Genomic DNA, 23,188 nt, shown 5'->3' with positions numbered 1-23,188 from the left:
AGGCTGGACTGAGAAGGGGCACGTCATAATTTGGCTGGATTTCTGGCCGGATTCAAGGCAAAGAGCAACCAAATTTTTTTTTCAATTTTCACCACTAATCCGGCCAACTATCTGGCCAAGAACTGGCCGGATTCTTTGAAAATAGTTCCCGCGTGAAAATATTTCAAAAGGCTAGGAATTATCGAATTTAGGAGCATTCTTAAAGAAATCATAACTCACTCTTTGAAAGTCCAAAATTGGAAAATTTGACACCATTGGAAACTACTTCCAAAGTACTACAAGTTCCTAGAAGACACCTTTCCATGAATCCAAACGGAAGATATTTAAAAGTTGGTTCAAAGTGGCTGTTTTGGAATGCCATGACAGATTTGGGTTGATTTTCGGCAAAATTTGAAAATTTGGCAAAATTCACACAATATGGAACAAAGTTATAATCAAAGTTTTCAACACAATAAGTGAAACAAGAATTGGAGTTTTGAGTACCAACATATAGTGGCTCAAAATCACTGAAATTTCCTCCTCAAACAGGGGTTTTCTAGGTTTAAAGCTTGAGCTTTGGTACTTTAGTTGAGTATCTAAATAAACTTGGAATAGCACCAAAGTTAGCAGTATTATACTACCGTCTAAGGGCTATTACTCTGTAAATTTTTATACAAAAACTCACACGGAAAGTCAGTTAACAAAACCATTGAAGTTCCAAGAATTTCCAAGGCAAACCTGCCTTGTAATTTAGTTTTCCTTTTCTCAAACATTTGGCCAATGAAAATTCCTCAAACATGATTCATTTATGAGGACAAAGTCTAGAAAACATCCAAAATATGTTTGATAGGTGATTAACACCAAGGATTTTGAATAACAAGTTCCAAATCAAGATTAGCTATAGATCAGTCCAGAATTAGGGTTTTCTTTCGTGAAGGCGGCTCTGAAAACGGGCCACAACTCACTAAATTCAACTCAGAATTGAGCGTAGTTGGTGGCATTGAAAACTAAATTCAAAAAAGTACAATTTATTAGAAGGAATCATTTTAAAATTCTGTCCACAACTAACTCATATTTGAGCATCAAATTGTAGCTCAGAACAAAGCTTCCAGTACAGACAAGAAACAGAACAGACAATTTTACAAGGTTGATACGGATCGTTCCGGTGGAATCAGGGCATGCATTTTATGCCATTGGAAAACTGAAAATGTCTAGTTTCTAGTTCCATAAATGGCACTCGATTTTGACGTCAGAGTAAAGAGTTATGGTCGAAACAAAATCACTACCAGAGTAATACGGGACACAATTCCAGCTTTGGCAAATTTTCAAAATCTCAACATTCACTCATCCAAATCACGTAAATTTTTGAGGAAACTTTATACACAACCTATATTACATATTTACATAAAAAAAAAAGTCAATTGGACCACAAGAAAGTACACCAAAGTGCACGGAAATGACAGGGGCAGAAACGGTAAAAATTTTCTTTTCACTTCCTTTGAGCTATCTTCCACAAAATAACTTATTTTCACTAGATTAAGCACTAATCCAACAAAAATATCATCAAATATCATCAAATCAGCTCATCAAATCCATTGTGGGATTTCATAGAGCCCACTCATAAGATTTCCAACAATATAAAGCTACCCATGTGAATCAATGAACTCATAAGTGCAATATAACTTTCATAAATCAAGAATTAAGAGGTTGATCATTGTATACCTTTTTAGATGATTAAGGCAGAAAATTTCGTTCACTTTAAGCTCAAGAAAAACAGTGAGATGAAGCTCCTTTCCTAGCTTAGCTTGATCACCAAGTGATTTGCAAGTTGTATGTAAATTTTGAGATGATTTGGGTGAGTTTTGAGAAGTGAAATGAAGAAGAAATGTTAGTTCTTTTCCTTCCTTGGATGGCTGGCTGTTTGAGTGAAGAGAAAGAGAGAGTTGTGCTGAAAATAAAGCTTCCTTGAGAAACTTAAATATATGGCCAAAAGTGTCCCAAAAATCAACTAGGAATAGTGCGCGTTCGTGCGCGTTTCGTGCCCGATTCCTCTCGGGTTTGTTTCACTTGTGCACTAAACATTTAATGCACTTCCAATCATACTATTATTATTCACTCTTAATAATCTAAAAATAAAGGTTTAAAGTCCCTCATTTAATCAGGCGTGCAAAAACACGTACTCCCGAGTTGTGCGTGATAAAGTGAAATTTTCAAGAAATTCTTATAACAATAGTATCACTAACTAATAATTGAACACTTAAACATAAAAATACCTATTTCAAAATTAATGTACAAGTCTCCAATTTTTCAAATTTATTGTATTCTCGAATCGATTATTGACTCCAAACGCGTATTCACCATTCTCACTTAACGAGCTTTCAAAAATTAAATTTTGAAACGAGTCATTTTAAAAATATAAGTAAGTCATAGTTCCATGTAATTGAGTCTAAAAAAAATTGAAATAAAATATTCCAAGTAAACGGGCAATTAAATATTTAAATAAACTAGTAATAGAAATTTAAAATAAGTAAATTTACGAATCCTCACATCCTCTCCCCCTTAAGAAAATTTCGTTTTCGAAATTTACCTTAATCGGCGAACAGGTCTGGATATTTTCCTCAAATTGCTTCTTCGACTTCCCAGGTTACTTCCTCTATTTCATGATTTCTCCAAAGAACTTTTATCAACGGTATCCGTTTATTCCTCAGTTCCTTCATCGTACGATCTAGAAGCTTTACCGGTTTCTCCTCGTAGGTCAATATCTCATCAATTTCAATACTTTCCGGTTGCAAAATGTGAGAAGGGTCTGGATGATATTTCTTAATCATAGATACATGAAAAACGTTGTGAATCCGAGATAAATTTAATGACAATTTCAACTTATAGGCCACATCTCCTACTCGTTGGATAATCTTGCACGACCCTACGAATCTCGGTTGTAACTTCTTTCCTTTTCTAGATATTAAATTTGCTTTTAGAGGTGTAATTTTAAGAAGCACTAGATCTCCAACCGCAAATTCTAAGTCCTTCCTCTGATAATCTGCATAACTCTTTTGACGATTTTGTGCGGTCTGAATCCTCTGTCCTACTAACTTCACTTTCTCCTTAGCTTCCTCAATCCAAGGCACTGTAGTCGGGTTTAAGATTTTTCGTTCACCTATTTCATCCTAACAAATCGGGGATCTACACTTCCGACCATAAAATGCTTCATACGGAGCCATTTGAATAGAAGAGTGAAAGCTATTGTTATAGGCAAATTCCACCAGTGTTAAATATTTGCTCCAACTCTCCCCAAAATTCAAAATACAAGTCCTCAATATATCCTCAAAAGTTTGAATCGTCCTCTCAGACTGTCTATCGGTTTGGGGATAGTAGGTAGTACTAAAACTTAATTTAGTCCCAGCTCTTCCTGCATCTTTTGCCAGAATTTCAAAACAAATCTCGGTTCTCTATCGGACACAATACTTACAGGTATTCCATGTAACCGATAATCTCATCAAATACAACTTAGCTAACTTCTCCAATGGGTACCTCATACTAATCGGCAGAAAATGAGCCGATTTGGTCAGTCTATCCACTATCACCCAAATAGCATCATGGCCTCTTTGTATCCTGGGTAGTCCTGATACAAAATCTATAGTGATGTTCTCCCATTTCCACTCTGATATCTCTAAAGGTTGCAAAAGTCTGGACGATTTCTGATGTTTAGTCTTAACTTGTTGGCAAATTAAATAGGTCTGGACAAATTGGGCAATTTTCCTTTTCATGCTCTCCCACCAGAACAAACTTTTCAGGTCTTGATACATTTTATTCCCTTCAGGGTATACTGTAAACTTCGATCGGTGTGCCTCTTCCAAGATCTCCTTCTTAAGTCCCTCATCTTTTGGTACCACTATCCGATTCCGAAATCTCAATATACCATTAAACCCCAAATTAAAATCCGACTTTTCTCCCTTTTTGACTTTCTCCACCCACTTTTGAACTTCAGAGCTCTTTTCCCGAGTCTCTTTAATACGTTCCAACAAAGTGGAATTTACTGTAATATTTTTAAAAATTACTTTTCTCGACTCAAGTGTAGGATTCCAAAAACTAACTTGTTCTAACAAGTGAAATTCCTTAATCATCAATCCAGCCACTTGCACTTAACGACTTAAAGTATCGGCCACTACATTGGTCTTCCCTGAATGGTACTTTATCGTGCAATTATAATCTTCCAAAAATTTCATCCACCTACGCTGTCTTAAATTCAGCTTCTTTTGGGAAAACAAATATTTAAGGCTTTTGTGGTTGGTAAAAACCTCAAATGTCACTCCATACAGGTAATGTCTCCATTTCTTCAAAGCAAATACCACAGCCGCTAACTCCAAGTCATGAGTCGAGTAATTTTCTTTATGCGGTTTCAATTTTCTAGAGGCATATGCTATCATTTTGTCATTTTTCATTAAAACACATCCCAAACCTTCATTAGAAATATCTGTGTAGACCACAAAGCTATCATTCCCATTCGGTAGAGCTAACACAAGTGCTCTTGTTAAACGTCTCTTTAACTCTTGGAAACCGTCCTCGCACTGAGGACTCCATATAAACTTCCCACTTTTCTTGGTTAATTCAGTCATGGGTCCAGCAATTCTAGAAAAATCCTTAATGAATCTCCGATAATACCCTGCTAACCCTATAAAACATCGAAACTCAGTAGGGTTTTCCAATCATTTCCACTTTGAAACAGGTTCAACTTTAGTTGGATCCACTTTTATCCCATTTTTAGAAATCATGTGTCCCAAGAATGTCACTTCTTTCAACCAAAACTCACACTTGCTAAACTTAGCATACAATTGATGTTCCCTCAGGGTTTGCAAAATAATTTTCAAGTGCTTCTCGTGATCCTTCACATTTTTGGAGTACACCAAAATATCATCGATAAACACCACCACAAATTGATCCAAACAAGGTTTAAAAATTCTATGCATCAAATCCATAAAAGCAACAGGTGCATTGGTCAATCCAAATGGTATCACGGAAAAAATCAAAGTGTCCATATCTCGAGTTAAAGGCAGTCTCAGGTATATTTTTCTCTAAAATCTTCAATTGATAATAATCCTACCCCAAATCCAACTTGGAGAATACTACCGCCCCTTGCAATTGGTCAAACAATTTATCAATATGAGACAACGGGTACTTATTCTTAATAGTGACATCATTTAAGTCTCGGTAGTCTATACACAATCTTAGACTCCCATCTTTCTTTTTAACAAATAAGACCGGGGCTCCCCACGGTGAGTCACTCTCTTTTTTAAAATTTCGTTCCAACAAGTCCTGTAGTTGCAATTTCAATCCTTCAATTCGGCTGAAGCCATCCGATATGGCGTCTTAAAGATAGGTGCTACTCTCGGAGTCACATCAATCTTAAAAACTATATCCCTTTCCGGGGGTAAAGATTCTAATTTTTCAGGAAAGACATCTGGGAATTCTTTCACTACAGGCATATCCTTCAATCTCACCTTATCACTAGTAGTGTTGATTAGAAAAGCCAGATATCCCTGAACTCCTTTACTTAACATTTTCCTTGCTCAGATTCCTGAAATAAGTGCAGATGAGGCTAATCTACCTCTTACATCCCATTTCAGGGTTGCCTCTCCCGCAATACACAATTCTACTATTTTCGTCTTACAATTCAACTGGGCATTGTAACGGGCTAATCGGCCATTAATTTTCGCTCTCCAATCCAGATCTCACAATCCCTATACACCAAGTTAGCGATTAGATTTTGATTTCCAGTAGGCGTTCTAACCTCCAAGTCATAAGGTAATTTAATTGACTTCAAATCTATTCCGTCCATGAAATAGGGTTTACAAAGGAATGTATCGCACCCGAATCAATTAAAACCCTAGCTAAGCGGTGAAAGATAGGAATCACACCTTCAACCACCTCAGTTGCATCGGGTATTTGCTGATGGACCAATGCATAAACCCTAACCGGTACCTTTGGTCGGCTTCCTCCAGCACTGGTCTGCTTTGAGATTGACTTTTCTGGTCTTTGAGTGCTACCTCCTATTTTCATTTTACTTGGACAGTTCGCGAGTTGGTGCTCGGTACATCCACAAACCAAACACTTTCCAGACTTTTTTCAATAATTATTCTCAGAGTGGTTGGGTTTACCACAGTACCCACAAGTAACTTGATGCGTCACGACCGAACCACTAGAAGGCATTCCCTTATATTGAACCGACTCACTACAACCTCCTCTAGATAAAACTCCCATTGAAACTCCAACAGTCCTTATTCCTCCCATTCCTCTTCCTATTTTGGAAGGCTGTGCACCCTTACTAGTCTGTCCAGAAGTACGATTAGAAAAGTTTCTCTTCCTATTGTGAAAGTCCCTTACTTGCATTCTCGCATTTTCAACCCTTTGCGCTTTCTCTAAAGCCTCAATAAATGTAGAGATTTGGGTTGCGGCTAAACCCTCCTGGATTTCCACATTAAGTCATTGTACAAACCGCCTTATTCTTTTTCGCTCATTGATTACCAATTCAGGAGCATATTTAGAAAATTTAGTAAATTTTCTTTCATACTCTGCTACACTAAGTGTCCCTTATTTCAACTTGATAAATTCATTCTCCCTCTTTTCTTGAATTAAAGGAGAAAGAAATTTCTCATTAAATTCTCTCGTGAAATTCTCTCAAATCCAAGGGGTTTGAACTCTCTCCCATTTTTCTTTTATCATGTCCCACCAAACACAAGCCACTCCCTCAAATTGGAATGCAGCAAAATTCACTCGCCTATCTTCGATATAGTCTAAGGCGGCGAATATATTAGTCATTCTCTCCAACCAATTTTTCGCTACCTCAGGATCGGGTTCCCCAATAAACTTAGGCAGATTAAAGTTCAAGAATCTTTTTAAAGCTTTATCCTCTCCTCTATCCTGTCCCCCAGGTTGGTTAAGTGGTCCATGACCTTGTCTATCAGCCAAACGCTCTAGGATATCAGTCATGCTATTGATGGCAGTAGCTACTTGATTACCCTCAATATTTTCTTGTCCTTGCCGATCCCTAGTCATCCCATGAACTTGGGTCTGTCTAGTCCCTCGCCCACGGTCTCGACCATTCCTTTGCCCTTCCATTATTCTAGGTATGCCTAGTGCAAGAAATGAATCAATTACGCGAGAAAATACTTAAAACAAGAACCAATCGTGAAAACATTGAAAATAGCAATAATTTACATTCATTAGCATGTCAAGATCCATGCAATTAGCAAGTCTTGGGGGAAATCATAAAAAATATAGCACACGGGTGCCATAAGAGTACTTTTAGTCATGTAAGACTAAAGCAAAATCAAGTGTCTCAAAAGTAGGCCACACAGTCATGCAAAATATAATGGTCTCAACACTCGTATCACCCCAGCTAATCCTAACTATATCAGTCAAAAGGTCAATCAGTCTAAACCTAGTCCATAGTAGGATGACTAGGGGGAATCTCCTCCTTAAGTTCCTTCTCCGGATCCTCCTCCTGATTTGGGCTCTGAATAATATCCATCACCCCATCTATCATCTTAGTGGCATCGGCCAGGATCTCGGAAACCCGATCACGGACCTCCTCACCTAATCTAGTGAGTCGAGCCCTAGTCCTCTGGAGTTCCTCACGAGTAACCGCAGCAGTAGCCACCTCGCTCTCCAGTACCTCCTCAAGCTCCGTAATCCTCTCTCCCTGAGCACTAACGATCTGTCTCAACTCGTCTACCTTCGCCTGTAAATCTAGGTTGGTGTTCACCAACTGACGACGCTCGTCGTCCAAGACTAGCACAAGGTGGTTTGGATAGACAAAAATCAACCTACATGAACAGCAAGGGTATCTATCAGAAGGCGAGTAGCGCACTCGAACCCCTCTACCAAGAGCTCGATAGTAAATAGGCCTAGGAGACTCTACGTGACCATTAGCATGGCCATTCCTATTAGCTGCCGGAGTCTCGTTTCCATTATCCATCCCTGCAAAACAATCACACTTTTCGAGTTAGAAACTTAATCACTAGCTTGCACGAATTTCACTTAAGGCATAACTAATTTAGTCACCAACTTGCCCAAGTATTACTTAAAGTGTGACTTAGTCATCCTATCTCAAATCTTAAGAGTAAGATTTCTAGTATAACTCCCAAATAGATCTCTAGCCTAGCGCTCTAATACCAACTATGACGCCCCCATTTCGCCATAAGGTGAACCAAAAGGTATCCGCGGGACGCCTGTCTAGTTCTCGCCAGGACTCGGTACAATTTCCATTCAAGTTTAATACAATACTAGTCACTACCACGAAATAAAGTAAGAAAGTGCGAAAACGATCGAATTTAACAATATATAACAACCATCCAGTCCATACATCGGGTTCTCAAAAGCTACATCAGTTCCAAAATATACACAACCAAGAGGTCTAGTCAAATACATTGAAATCCTAAAACAAAAGTACATCCCATGGGTTTCTTCGAGTCTTACTCCAAGTCCAATTCTGTTAAGGAAAACAAATCTACGGGGTGAGCAATCGCTCGTGAGGCCAAGAAACACACATGCAAGCACGTTGTCCAAATAACAATTCCAAATCAATTAGTGAAACAATAACATTCGAGTAATTAACAATTCAGTGAAATGTAAACAGAAACAATTCAAGGATATGGTAGCTCTCAAGAGCTAATTTCCACTTGCTTTGCAAATCTCATTCGTATATCTTCCCGTGATGACTCTCCATCAACTGGGTCGATATTTTCAATCCGTAGAACTCCGCTTACTTCTCATGTCCATCCACCGTCCACCGCACCGGACTCGCACGATATTTATAAGGTAATACTTCACGAGTATGCCAAGCGAGATCTCTCCGATAGATCAAGCTTATCATGTAATTCTCATGACTCACCGAGGTTCCCGACCAAGCCCATGCCGGCTCGAGTCCCAAGGTCGGCCTATGAGTTTGGGCGTCCCTTATGTATATTTGAGAGTCGAGAAGATTCACTCCAACGACGAATGCAGCCATAGCATACCATTTCATTTCATTCAAGCATTCAATCATTTCATTTCATTCAATCAAGTCATTCATAATTCATTCGTTTCATTTCAATCATGGGTCATTCATTTCAAATAAGAACAAGTACAGTAAAATACACACTCGCCTCCAATTTCAAAATCTCCAATCAATTATAACAATTACACATGTATCAAGTATTCATACACTTAACACTCACCAATATAAGAAACAAGGAAGTGTCCACTTGAAGGTTCAGGCGTTCACCGTGGGATCCTCTTGAAGGTCCTCTTGGGTGCCTGAGTAATTGTTAATAAACTATTACTTACAAATCTAAAATATCATGGAAGATCATACACATGTACAATCTAGAAAATATCGTGAAGACAAGCCTAAAATCTTCTTGTAAATCAAGGTTCTAAAGTGGGGTCCAAAAACACAAGAAAATCTGATTTTTATCCTTAAAATCATTGGATGGAAGTAAGCAGGTATGAAATCATGTAAATTATTTTCCAAACGAACGACCAAAGCCGGACTGAGAAGGGACACATCACAATCCGGCCAAGATCTGGCCGGACATCCAGCCGGATTTCTGGCCGGATTAGAGACAGAGAGCAACCAAATTTTTTTTTCAATTTTCACTACTAATCCGGCCAACTGTCCAGCCAAGAACTGGCCGGATTCTTTGAAAATGGTTCCCACGCGAAAATTTTTCAAAAGGTTAGGAATTATCGAATTTAGGGGCATTTTTGAAAAAAATCATAACTTACTCTCTGAAAGTCCAAAATTGGAAAATTTGGTACTGTTGGAAACTACTTCCAAATTACTAAAAGTTCCTAGAAGACACCTTTCCATCATTCCAAATGGAAGATATTCAAAAGTTGGCTCAAAGTGGCCGTTTTGGAATGCCAAAACAGATTTGGGTTGATTTTCAACAAAGTTTGGAAATTTGGCAAAATTCACACAATGCGAACTAGCCTCTAAAATTTGGAACTCAATTAGAGCTACAATCAAAGTTTTCAACACAACAAGCGGAAAAAGAATTGGAGTTTTGAGCACCAAGATATAGTGGCTCAAAGTCACTGAAATTTCCCCCTCAAACAGGGGTTTTTCAGGTTTAAAGCTTGAGCTTTGGTACTTTAGTTGAGTATCTAAATGAACTTGGAATGGTACCAAAGTTAGCAGTATTACACTACCGTCTAAGGGCTATTTCTCTGTAAATGTTCATGCAAAAACTCGCACGAAAAGTCAGTTAACAAAACCATTGAAGTTCCAAGAATTTCCAAGGCAAACCTACCTTGTACTTTAGATTTCCTTTTCTCAAACATTTGGCCAATGAAAATTTCTCAAACATGATTCATTTATGAGAACAAAGTCTAGGAAACATCCAAAATATGTTTGATAGGTGATTAACACCAAGGATTTTGAATAACAAGTCCCAAATCAAGATTAGCTATAGATCAGTCCAGAATTAGGGTTTTCTTTCGTGAAGGCGGCTCTGAAAACGGGCCACAACTCACTAAATTCAACTCGGAATTGAGCGTAGTTGGTGGCATTGAAAACTAAATTCAAAAAAGTACAATTTATTAGAAGGAATCATTTTAAAATTCTGTCCACAACTAACTCATATTTGAGCATCAAATTGTAGCTCAGAACAAAGCTTCCAGTACAGACAAGAAACAGAACAGACAATTTTACAAGGTTGATACGGATCGTTCCGGTGGAATCAGGGCATGCATTTTATGCCATTGGAAAACTGAAAATGTCTAGTTTCTAGTTCCATAAACGGCACTCGATTTCGACGTCAGAGTAAAGAGTTATGGCCGAAACAAAATCACTACCAGAGTAATAAGGGACACAATTCCAGCTTTGGCAAATTTTCGAAATCTCAACATTCACTTGTCCAAATCATGTAAATTTTTGAGGAAACTTTATACACAACCTATATTACACATTTACATTAAAAACAAGTCAATTGGACCACAATAAAGTACACCAAAGTGCACGGAAATGGCAGGGGCAGAAACGGTAAAAATTTCCTTATCACTTCCTTTGAGCTATCTTCCACAAAACAACTTATTTTCACTAGATTAAGCACTAATCCAACATAAATAACATCAAATATCATCAAATCAGCTCATCAAGTCCATTGTGAGATTTCATAGAGCCCATTCAAAAGATTTTCAACAATATAAAGCTACCCATGTAAATCTATGAGCTCATAAGTGCAATATAACTTCCATAAATCAAGAATTAAGAGGTTGATCGTTGTATACCTTCTTAGATGATTAAGGCAGAAAATTTTGGTCACTTTAAGCTCAAGAAAACCCAAGAGATTAAGCTCCTTTCCCAGCTTAGCTTGATGACCAAGTGATTTGCAAGTTGTTTGTAAATTTTGAGATGATTTGGGTGAGTTTTGAGAAGTGAAATGAAGAAAAAATGTTGGTTCTTTCCTTCCTTGGATGGCCGGCTGTTTAAGTGAAGAGAGAGAGAGAGAGAGTTGTGCTGAAAATAAAGCTTCCTTGAGAAGCTTAAATGTATGGCCAAAAGTGTCCCAAAAGTCAACTAGGAATAGTGCGCGTTCGCGCGCGTTTCGTGCCCGATTCCTCTCGGGTTTGTTTCACTTATGTACTAAACCTCTAATGCACTTCCAATCATACTATTATTATTCACTCTTAATAGTCTAAAAATAAAGGTCTAAAGTCTCTCATTTAATCGCGCGTGCAAAAACGCATACTCCCGATTTGTGCGCGATAAAGTGGAATTTTTAAGAAATTCTTATAACGATAGTATTACTAACTAATAATTGAACACTTAAACATAAAAATACATATTTCAAGACTAATGTACAAGTCTCCAATTTTTCAAGTTTATTGTATTCTCGAATCGGTTATTGACTCCAAACGCGTATTCAATATTCTCACTTAACGAGTTTTCAAAAATTAAATTTTGAAATGAGTCATTTTAAAAATATAAGTAAGTCATAGTTCCATGTAATTGGGTCTAAAAAAATTGAAATAAAATATTCAGAGTAAACGAGCAATTAAATATTTAAATAAGCTAGTAATAGGAATTTAAAATAAGTAAATTTATGAATCCTCACAAGGAGGGGATAAAGTTCACATGGAAAGGGTTTTTCCTTCTTTCCAAACTCTTTATCTTTTGTATTGGGTTCTATTATTTAGATACATACAAGTTTGGATATTATGCTTGAGTAGTTAGGGATGCCATGACCTAAAGAGCTTTCCATTGTTATTTTCTTCCACATTTGTAGCATAGTTTTACTTTTCTCCAATTTGTTGATGGTCTAAATAATAAAAGAGTTTGAATAGTGTTGATAATTGTTCTTCTTTCCTACAGGATTGGCCTTTAATACCTTATACTCAAACAAGACCTGTATACTTGTAGTTGTGTGTGGGATATTTATGAATTTACAAATTTTAAACTTGAGGTGTAACGAAGAGATTGTTTTTACATACACACCCATGCCTATCAATTCTCAACTAGGAAGAATGCGTATTTGGGGCTTCTAATGGTAATCACATTAAGTAAGAACTAGGTATTGGAGTTTGTAAAGGATAGAGTTGGCAAGAAGTTAAAAAGTTAGAGAAATAATTTGTTGAGACTTGTAGGTATAGAAGTCCTTCCAAAAGCTATTGCAATGGCTATGCCAAATTATACTATGTTTGCTTTTAGACTTCCAAAGAACATCTATAATGAGATCACAAAATTAATGAACAGTATCTAGTGGGGAAGTAGGATGGAAAGCACGAGATTCACTAGATAGGTTGGAGAAAAATGAATAAATCAAACTTTAGAGGAGGTTTGGGATTCAAAGATATCTGCTATTACCACACGGAAATTGCTTGCAAGTAAGGCGTTAAAATCTAAATATTTTATCAAATTCCAATCTAAATATTTGTTTGCAAGTGCTTAGGAATGGAATTAATAAAGTATCTGACCTATGTAATTGATATCACCAGAAAAAGTATAGTCTGTTGATAAAGCTCCTATGGTAAATGAGTACCCCAATGTGTTCCCTAAGGATTTACCAAGTTTTTCCTGATCGTGAGATATAATTCGAGATAAAATTGATGCCCTAAAAAACACTTATTTCTAAGTCCCTTATATGATGTCTTGCAAGAGTATTTGAATAAGAAATTTATTAGACTTAGTGTATCACCCTGGGGAGCAGTGATTTTTTTTTTTATGAAGGAAATGATGGGTCTATGAGATTGTATATTGACTATATAGAAAATAAGTATTATTTGTCAAGTATTGATGACCTATTTGATTAGCTCAAAAGCGTTAGGATTTTTTTCTAAGATTGACTTTATATTAGAATATTACCAGTTAAAGATTAAGGTTGAGGACATTCCAAATAGTGCTTTTCACACAAGATATGGATATTGTAAGTTTTTGGTGGTACCATTGGTCTTAGTAATGCACTTTCTATTTCATGGATCTTTTGAATAGGGTATTTAGCCTCGGATGGATCTATGGTTATTTTTATAGACGATAACCTATAAGGACCATCTCATGAAGAGAAGTTTAGGGAGTCTTAAAAAAGAAAAGTTACATGCCAAATTTAGTAAGTATGAATTTTTGTTTAAGAGCTTAGCCTTCTTAGAACACATTATCTCAAAAGAGGAAGTTTCTATTAATTCCAAGAAGATAGAAGCAATAGTGAATGGGTCAAGACTAACTAGTGTGACTAAAGTAATGAGTTTTCTAGATTTGGGTGGATATTGTCGCAAGTTTGTTGAGGGATTTTGCCCATTAGCTATTCATTTAAGTAGGTTGACACCAAAACAAGCTAGGTTTTTTTTTTTTTGACGTATGGGTGTGAGAGAAGTTTTTAGGAATTAAAGCAAAACTAGTTACCTCCCCAATTTTGGCTTTGTGTTTTGGATTGAATGAATTGTGATATATAATAATGCATATAAGAATGTTTTGGAATACATATTGATGAAAATGATAGAATTAAAACTTACAACTTGCAATAGTTGAAGCCTTCTAAGCAATTTAGAACCATTCACCAAATATTTGCATTGAATATATGGAAGCATTACTTGTATAGTGAACACTGCGAAATATCTATAGTTTATACGAGTTTAAAACATTTGATCACTCAAAAGAAGTTGGATATGCACCAAAGGAGATAGTTAGAGTTGATCAAAGATTATGACTTAACCATCAGTTGTCACCCCGACAAGGCTAATAAAATAGCTAGTGCCTTGAATAGGAAAAGTATGAGTACATCCAAGTGTAATTTAAGGAAGAAAATGGATGATCTTAATTTGGAACTTGTGGAGTTGACTACAAGTAAGTTATCAGCATTGACATTTGTCGCGCCCCATTTTTTGATAAATAAATAAAATGGTTTAAAAAAATGTATTTTGTGATTGGAAAATGAATCATGATTTAAAAGAAAGATGGGTCTAAATGGGGTTTTGAGAATGCGACGATTTGACCCAAAATTATAGTTTAAAAAGGGTTTTTAAAACTAAATACGGAGTCGCCACTTGATAATGAGTTAAGGTGTACCAAGTCACCTAAAAAAAATGTATTTTTTAAGAAAAATAGGAAAAAGTAGTGAGAAACCCTTTTTAAACGACTCCTAGTCTACGTAAACCAAAGAAAAAGGTTCGGGAGTCACATTTGACAAAGGGGAAGGCAAGGATAAAATCCAAGGCACCCCTTTGACCTAGCCAAGGCTAGTTGCGTTGATTTAATCAAAGATTTTCTTGTTTTAACCAAAGAATTTATTACATTTGGATGCACTACATGAATGCAAACCCTAGACCTAGGGGTATTGGGGGAAATTTCTCTTCAAAGGTTGAGTGGTGCCAATCACATTAATTGTGAAGCCCAATAACGACCCTTTGAAGAAGTCACGAATAATGCGAGTGGGATGCAAATGAATGGAATGCATGTATGCAATGTGAGGATATGTGAAGTGAGAAAAATAATAAAAATAATAGGATGTAAGTGGAGGTGTGCAAATGTATTTACAAGTGTTTGTGTGCAAGTGAAGGGATAAAAAGATGTACGTGTGCAAATGGGAGGAAAAGTGTTCGTGTGCAAGTGAAGGGATAAAAAGGTGCATGTGTGCAAATGAGACAAAAGTGAAAGTGTGCAAGTGAAGGGATAAAAGGTGTACGTGTGCAAATGGGAGGAAAAGTGAAAGTGTAATGATAGAGTGGACTTAGAAATGCATGAGCCTAGGGAATTCATGCATATTGGGTACGGGGAGACCTAGATCGTGACTCAATTTGCCCTTTTATAGAGGGAATACAAGCGTGCTAAGGCTTAGAAAAAGCCACACTCGTCTATATCCCATATTTAAGGGGACTCTCAAGCAAATGAACCCTATAACTAGCATGAAATGCAAAAATCCTAAAATGGAGGGAAAAGGGGTTCGGGGGGCATGCAAAATGATAAAACTAAAAGGAATGCATGACATGTAATGAACATGCAAACTTGTACTAACGAGGGGAAATCCCTAAGGGTCTAGCGTTGGACTAGCCCATTCTATAAATTCCTACTAGCGTTGGACTAGTGGAAACGTACATTCATCCATCACATTCATTCATGGCTATGGAAAGCGAGTAGACATGCCAAACACTCATAAACACATAGCACATAACATTTAGCATGCTCGACTAGATGCAAGGTCCTAACAAAGCAAATTAACACGTAGCAACTAAGCATGCAAGACACATAAGACAATTAAAGCCCTAACTATTACATTTGCTAGCTAGGCACATGACTTCGGTAGGTCTTCATTGAATGCTCCTCCAAGCCCTATCTATTACATTAGGGTAAAAGGGGGAAAAGGAATAAAATGATTAAATCCCTAACTATTACAAGCCAAGAGGTGTACACATACCCCATAAAGAATAACTTAAATAAAAAGCAAAAGTAAATGACATAAATGAAAGAAATTAAAGAAAGGTTAGGAAAGCAAAGTAGACATGTATTTCACTTAGCACGTTGGAGCACGTAGGAAAAATAACGCAAGAATATAGAAGTTACCTCCCTTGCAATGGAAATCGAGTAAATGAGATATTAGCTTCAAAACAATAAAAAAGGTCAAGGCACCAATTTATTTGACAAATAATCACAAAGGATAAAAATAAACATGAATTTGAATCAATTAAATCATGTCAACAAACCACATTTAAGAAGTCAAGAGAAGAAAGGACTTGATTGCAAAGATTGACAAAATTTTGGGGCCAAAATTAAAGAAAACAAAGTTCAAGGACTTATTTGCAATTAAAGTAAGGACCGAATTGAAAGTAGTTGAAAATATCCAGGGCCACAATGAAATTAAAGAAAAGTACAGGGACTGATCTGCAAATGCGTTCTCTGGTTTCTTAATGGACTAGGCCATGGGGCCATTTTATTAATTTCTTGGGCCAAAACAAATTGGCCCGATCGGAAGTCCAAAGTACTGAAATGGTCTAGCATATTATTTTGGCCCAAAATTAGCCAACCAAATAGATGGGCTTTGGCTCTCTAGCCCAAACCAGAAAAAACAAACAAAATAAACCAAAACAACTTTTTTAAACCCAAACACAAAATAACCTCTTAGCCCAAACACTTATTTCATTAAACCAAACAAAATAAACAAATCAACAAAATTATTAAGCCGCAATTATGACCCACAATCAAAAATTAATCTATCCCCAAAGTCACATAAAATATGCAAACAGAGGATTAAACTTAAAATGACAAAATTAGTTCACTTATTCCAAGTTTTGGGCCATAGCAGAATAAGGGGAAGCTGAGGGGTTAAATTGCAATTTTGGAAGATTGTTTTCATGCAATCTTCATGCAAATGACGTGAAAAACAACATGAGAAACAACATTCTGCAGCAGAAATTTCTGCTGAAAGCTTTCGGCCACCCAGCATTTTACAAAGACAGCCTTCAAACATAGCCAAATCCAAACACAACTATCACACAATTCTCTCACTTTGCATCATAAAGCTTGTAGACTTAAACACCCAAAATCGGACAACAGACATGCAAAATTTAAACAGCTCAAGCAGCCTCATGCCAAGTTTTACAAATTTTCTGCAACATCTCTTATCAAACCATTAGCAACCGAAACTTCAACAAGAGAAACAGCACACACAACTTGCTTTTTAGTTAAAGTCTCAAACCCAAATATGAAAGCTTTGAACTAAGCGACTAACTACACAATCACCATCATCCAAACAGGAAGAACATTTAGAAAAATCTCATGCAAAATTCTGGAACAACATGCAAACATTTGAAAAAAAAGAAATCTGCTGCAACTTTCTCTATTTCTTATTCAACAACCAGGAAGCTTGTGATGGTTCTAAACCAAGCTTTGAACTCAAACAATCGCCAAATTTCATAAGACCGTCATCCAACATAAATGTGAACATACAAGCCAATGAAGTCTAAGATAAAGTGGGGCTGAAAAACACAAGTTTCTAAACAAAAATTCAGGCAGCTTGGTCGAAGTTTTCTGAAGCTACAGAAGTTCACCTACCCGGCGAACATTTGAACACATAACACAGATTTGGACAGAGTTCCTCAACTCAACATCAAACATCGAATTTTGTCTCCCGCATACAAACATCAGGTAATGAACATACGGCACAACACAAACAGATGACTTGACATGATGGAAAGCATCTCGATGAAAAATGTACCAAATAAACTAACATCAAGTACCATTTCAGCTTTCTTCCGGTCAGCAACATCAGAAATTTAGTTTCGAATTCAAGCACTCTCAATCAGACAATGAAACCCACAAGAACTTCCCCTCCCAACCTTAATTCGAATGCATATGATGGATGCGACAGGAACGGCAAAATGTAAGGCAGCCATGCACCAAAGATTCTCAAATGGGAGGAAAGGAATTGAACTCGATGACTTGTTCATTTTCCTCACATAAAACCGCAGATGAATCATTTTTAAGATGAATTTCTAGTCTGACATTTCGTTGGACAAGAAAGACATTAAGATTTCACTGTCCTTTTGCCTAGTTGATGTTATAATCTGTCCCAAAAATTATCAGCAAACCCAATCAAATTACTCTTAAATAACAGAAATTATATACGTCACATGAATGGGAGACACGAAAAGGGATAAACTACGGGTTTCAATCGAGCATTTCATCAAACACCAGACGGGTATTGAAAAATTCAATGATTTTTGTTCAATTGATGCCATAGCTAGCCCAAAATTTTTGTCAGGAAACAAAACAAAATATCCCAACCAATCCATAAAGCATGCTCGGTCAAAATTGTGGACAATCCACAAAGAAAATTCGAGAAATCATCCTCTGTTTTAAATTTCCAAATATGAACTTGCACAGAAAAATGAATTTCAAAGAAAAAGGATCTCTTACCACACATATTTCCTCGGCAAAGATGTGCCGATGGCGGCGGCCTCCGACGAAGTGGGGGGTGGTGGCTCCTCGCGAGTGCAGCAGCTTCGGCTGCCCTGTTTTCTGCAGCCTTTGTTTTGCTCTCACAGAAACTCTCTTCCATTTCCCAGATTTACTTCCTTCCTCTTCGTCCGTCTCTCTCTGACTTTCTCTTTTTGTTTTGCTCCCGGCTATCCCTCTCTATTTCCTCTTCCTCTTTTCATCCGAAGCCCCCCTCTGGTCTCTTTCTTTTTCCTTTTTATCCTCCTCCCGAATGGCTAAACCCTCCAAAAACCTGATATCAAAGGCCCTCAGCAAATCTCATCTCACCGCATTTCCTCGATCATCCGATCATCTTCAACTTCCAGCTTTGACAGATGAGGGCCAAGTGGAGCGATCAAACGGAGTAAAATAAATGAAGGGAAAAACCGGCAAATGAGCTAAGAAACAATTTTTGTATCTGCGTTTTGCCGAAAAGAAACAATGAGGAAAGGTTATAATCCTACGCTTCTCAAGGTCCATAAGCCTGTCTCTTTTTTTTCATTTTTTAACACGTAATGAAATATTTTTAAAAGAAACGCTGCAAAATTGAATTTAAAAGAAATAAACACATTTTAGTGAACAATTTTCTTTTTTTTTTATTATTTTTCAAGAAAACATTGAATTTAAATCAAAACAACTAAAGCATATTTTTTTGAAAGCTTTTTTTCTTTTTCTTCTTTTTTCCGAGAAATTCTACGCTAAAAACTTAAAAATAAAAATAAAACTAAAAACTAAAAACTAAAAATCGAATAAAACTAACACGACAAATAAAAACTAAAAAAAATAAACAGTAAATGAAATTACACCAAAAATTTGGTGTCTACAACATTACAGCCGAGATTAGAGGATTGTATTGTTGAATTTCAAAAGTTAGACCCTGACTTGAAAAAGGTTACAATAAGGGTAAGCGATAGGCCTAATGAAGACTTTCAAATAAGTGGCGATAGAAGTATACGCATGAGAAGTAGGTTTTGTGTGTTCGATGATGAGAAGTTGAAGAAAGATGTTTTAAGAGATGCACACAATATCAAGTATTCAATTCATGCAAGAAATACTAAGAGGGGCCGTGATTTGAAGCAACTGTTCTAGTGGAAAAGGATGAAGAGAGAGACAACTTAGTTTGCAATTAGGTATGAGTTTAGTGTATCAACAAGTGAAAACCGAACATCAATGGAAGTGGGATCATATTACTACAGATTTTGTTGTAAGACTGTCCAAAACAAGGAAGGGTAATTACACTATTCGGGTAATAGTGGATTGATTGAATATTGTAACTCGTTTCTTACTCATCAGGATTACAGGTTCAATAGAGAAGTTGGTGGAGATGTATATAGATAACATAGTGAACCTACATAGAGTACTTATTAGGAATGTACTTGATCGAGACCTTAAATTTATATCTAGATTTTGGACAACATATTAAAGGGAAATAGGGAATATTAAATACAATTTTTTACCTGCAAATGGATAGACAATAGGAAAGGATTATTCAAATATTAAAAGATATGTTTAGAGCATATGTACTGGATTCTAAGTGTAATTGGGATGGAATTGTAAAATTGTTTGAATTTTTCAATAACAATAGTTATCATGGTAGTACTAGTATGACCCCATATGGAATTTCCAAAAAGGGTAGGTGCCTGGTGCATTAAAATTATACAGTAGAAATATTTTGACCGAAACGAAGATAGGTCAATAGACAATTGAGAAGATAGAGAATGGTTGAAAGCTTTTAAGACCAGAATAAGACTTGGGATGATCCAAAAAATGAGACTTTTATAATTTCAAGTAGGTGATAAGGTTTTCTTATGAGCTTCACCCACAAAAAGAGTGGTGCAATTTCACAAAAGAAATTGAGTCTACATAACAGTGAACTTTATGAAGTATATTACAAAGAATTGGTAACTTAGCACAAAGATTAGCATTACCTCCAAGTTTGCCAAGAATACACAACGTATTCCATGTGTTTCAAATACAAAAGTATATATCATATGAGAGTCCAAAAAATATGAAATAGTCCTGTCGAATTGAGGGAAGATATGAGTTACCCTGTGAAACCCTTGGAAGATTTTAGGACGCGAAGAAAAGGTATTGAGGAATAACACCATACTCATGGTGAAGACTCAATGGTCTAGTGTTGACCCAGAGAAACTATGTAGGAGTTAAAGACTAATATGGAGAAGAAAAAATCTCAACTGTTTGATCAAAGTATGTAAATTTGATGGATAAAACTTTTATTAAAGTTGGAGCATTATAACCCACATTTTTGTTAGTTTTTAATTAGTCTAACTTTGAATTGTTTAAATACATTAGACTTACATTATGGCCCAAACAAAAGGGGAAAAAAAGAAAAGGCCTTAGGGCCAAACATTTTTTTTAAAAAAAAATAAAAGGAAAGACAATGGTCTGAAACCCAAATTAAGGCCCAAGTTGAGTAAGAAGACGTTGCGGTGAAATTTTTCAAAAAAGAAAAAAGAAATTAGGAGAATGGGATAAGGTATGAATATTTTAGAAAACTTTTATTACAAGTAAACCCTTTTGTCACGTATTGGAAGAATCAAATGAAATTCACCCCAACCTACACTTGTAGATATCTAAATTTGAATAATCCCTCACTAATCATTTCTTCTTCTCTAGCAATCAATAAACAAGAAAGAGAAAGGGTGTGATGACCCCGCCTCCCCCTAGGGTGTACCCAAGGATTTGACGGATTGCCTGCCCAATTCTCACCAGGACTCACTCACTCACTCAACTCTCAAGATTAATCATTCAGGCCTTCAAAATAACATTTAAGTTCTACAATTCAACCAAAATGTAAACTTATTTACAAACCCAAAAGTCAAAGGTATGATACAACATCAAATGTCAAAATATATCCTATCAACCAAAAAGTATAAGTACAAGAGGGTTACACACTCTAGTTCACATTCAATTGCTTCGGACCTCTATTCCTGTAAGGAAAACAAAAACTAAAGGAATGAGCTAAAATCCCAGTGAGGTTCCTAAACAAACAATCAGGTAGGGAAACCATGGAAACATTACATTTAACAATTTGTATACTTTGCACAGTAATATCCAGTCATTTAAGAAATAAACACTCAATCATTGGAAGGATATATGCTCACTTGGAGCCATTTATTCAAGTTATTCATTCATTCATTCACCAACCATTTTCCTTATCCCTCCAACATTAGAAAATATTTGCAAGTGAAAACTCCTTCAGTAATCTTGTCATTCATTGATATCATTGCATTGAATTCACTGGCCAGTTCTCTACCAGATTTCGTGGTAATACTCGAGTATACCAAACATTGTCCCAGGGTCACCAGCTGCCCGACCGAGTTTGATCCTGGCTCGAGTCTACTGGCAACGAAGGCCAAGGGTCCAGTTCAGCCAAAAAGCTTACATTCATGCACAAGTAGCATTCAATCATTAATCATTGAAAATTTCACGTTCACTTAGGTCGAGTGCGATAAAGTACACACTCGCCTATCGAAAATTCATTTAACAATCATTGAAAAACATTTAACATTCAAGCAAACATTCACAACAACCCACATGGTCATTGGAAGCACAACATGCAAAGAACACTCACCAATTTAAGCAAAATAACGTCAAAAGTTTCCTTCTGGATTATGCCCTTGATCATCGACAAACCCTAAGAATAACCAAGAGAAAATATTATGGTTCAACCATCTAAAGTTTAGATGAACCAAAGAAAATCCGAGTAACTACTAGTACAAAGGTGCAAATATAGTTTTGGAGTGAAAAGAAAACATTTAGACTCAAGGGACATGAGTAACCAAGAATTTTCCCATTCCAATCATAAACCAAGCTCAAAATGGTTTAACAACTCCAACTTAAAGTTGGAAATGAAAGTAAGGACAGTTTTAGGAAAATAGAATTTTTCTAGTTTTGTGCGATGCTATTTGAAAAATCATATCTCAAGCTTCTTAAGTCCAAAATTTATAAAATTTATACCGTTGGAAAATAGATTCAAAGAGTTACAATTTCTCAGAAGACACCTTTGCAAGATTCTGTCCACAAGTCAGTCAAAATCAAATCTCAAGTGGCTGCTTTATCCAGTAGAAAGACAGAACAGGAATGGAAATTCAGTCAAGTTTGGAAAATCACAGATATTCATAGATATTGAGGAAAATTCTAAAATTTTCATGGTACAAAGTAATCTGAATCTAGTTTCAAACGCAACAAGTAGAACTGAATTTGGAATTTTTTACACCATGATATGACAGATTTCCCAAGACTGCTTAGAGTCTCCCGTGGGAAAAATTTCAGCAGCACTTCCTTTGTATTTACCAATTTTTCCAGCCATTTCAAGGCTACACTTTCACCACAAGACAGCCCCAATCAAGTTCACAAGATATAGGATACATAGAGTACTTATTTTAACCACAAAACTAGCTATAACCAACATATAACTAAGCTGGAAATTAATCAAACCCTAGCAACAACATCACCAAACCCTAGCAAAACCATGAAATTACCATAAACATGCTTCCTTCAACTTCAATTATAACATATCTTGCATAAATCTCAAGAAACAAGCAAAAAGAGATGTTTTCTAGAAATTTTACCTCAAAACCCCAAGATAACAAGCAGCTCAAGAGTTTTCTTCCCCAAGTAACTCCACCAAAAGCTTCCCTCCAAGCTTAACTCAAGATTAATCGGTATGGATTAGGGTTAGTGTTTGGAGTTTTCACAAATCAAGCAAGGAAATCAAGATGGAATTTTTAAGTTTTTCTC

At 36.3% G+C, this 23,188-nt stretch overlaps 2 long non-coding RNA genes across 2 annotated transcripts; both read right to left on the bottom strand.

Moving 5' to 3' along the window:
• Window positions 1-7,063: 7,063 nt before the first annotated feature.
• Window positions 7,064-18,833, bottom strand: LOC140037690 (uncharacterized). Its single transcript, XR_011841676.1, has 2 exons — window positions 9,195-18,833; window positions 7,064-8,467 (listed from the first exon to the last, which is right to left on the bottom strand). It is a non-coding gene; the product is annotated as an uncharacterized lncRNA (long non-coding RNA).
• A 2,359-nt stretch (window positions 18,834-21,192) lies between these two features.
• On the bottom strand, window positions 21,193-23,188 carry LOC140038114 (uncharacterized). Its single transcript, XR_011841926.1, has 2 exons — window positions 23,020-23,188; window positions 21,193-21,375 (listed from the first exon to the last, which is right to left on the bottom strand). It is a non-coding gene; the product is annotated as an uncharacterized lncRNA (long non-coding RNA).

Source organism: Coffea arabica, chromosome 3c (assembly GCF_036785885.1).
Source record: "Coffea arabica cultivar ET-39 chromosome 3c, Coffea Arabica ET-39 HiFi, whole genome shotgun sequence".
Lineage (NCBI taxonomy): Eukaryota > Viridiplantae > Streptophyta > Magnoliopsida > Gentianales > Rubiaceae > Coffea > Coffea arabica.
Note: the sequence above shows the minus strand (reverse complement) of the source record. Positions and strands in the feature narration are given on the sequence as shown.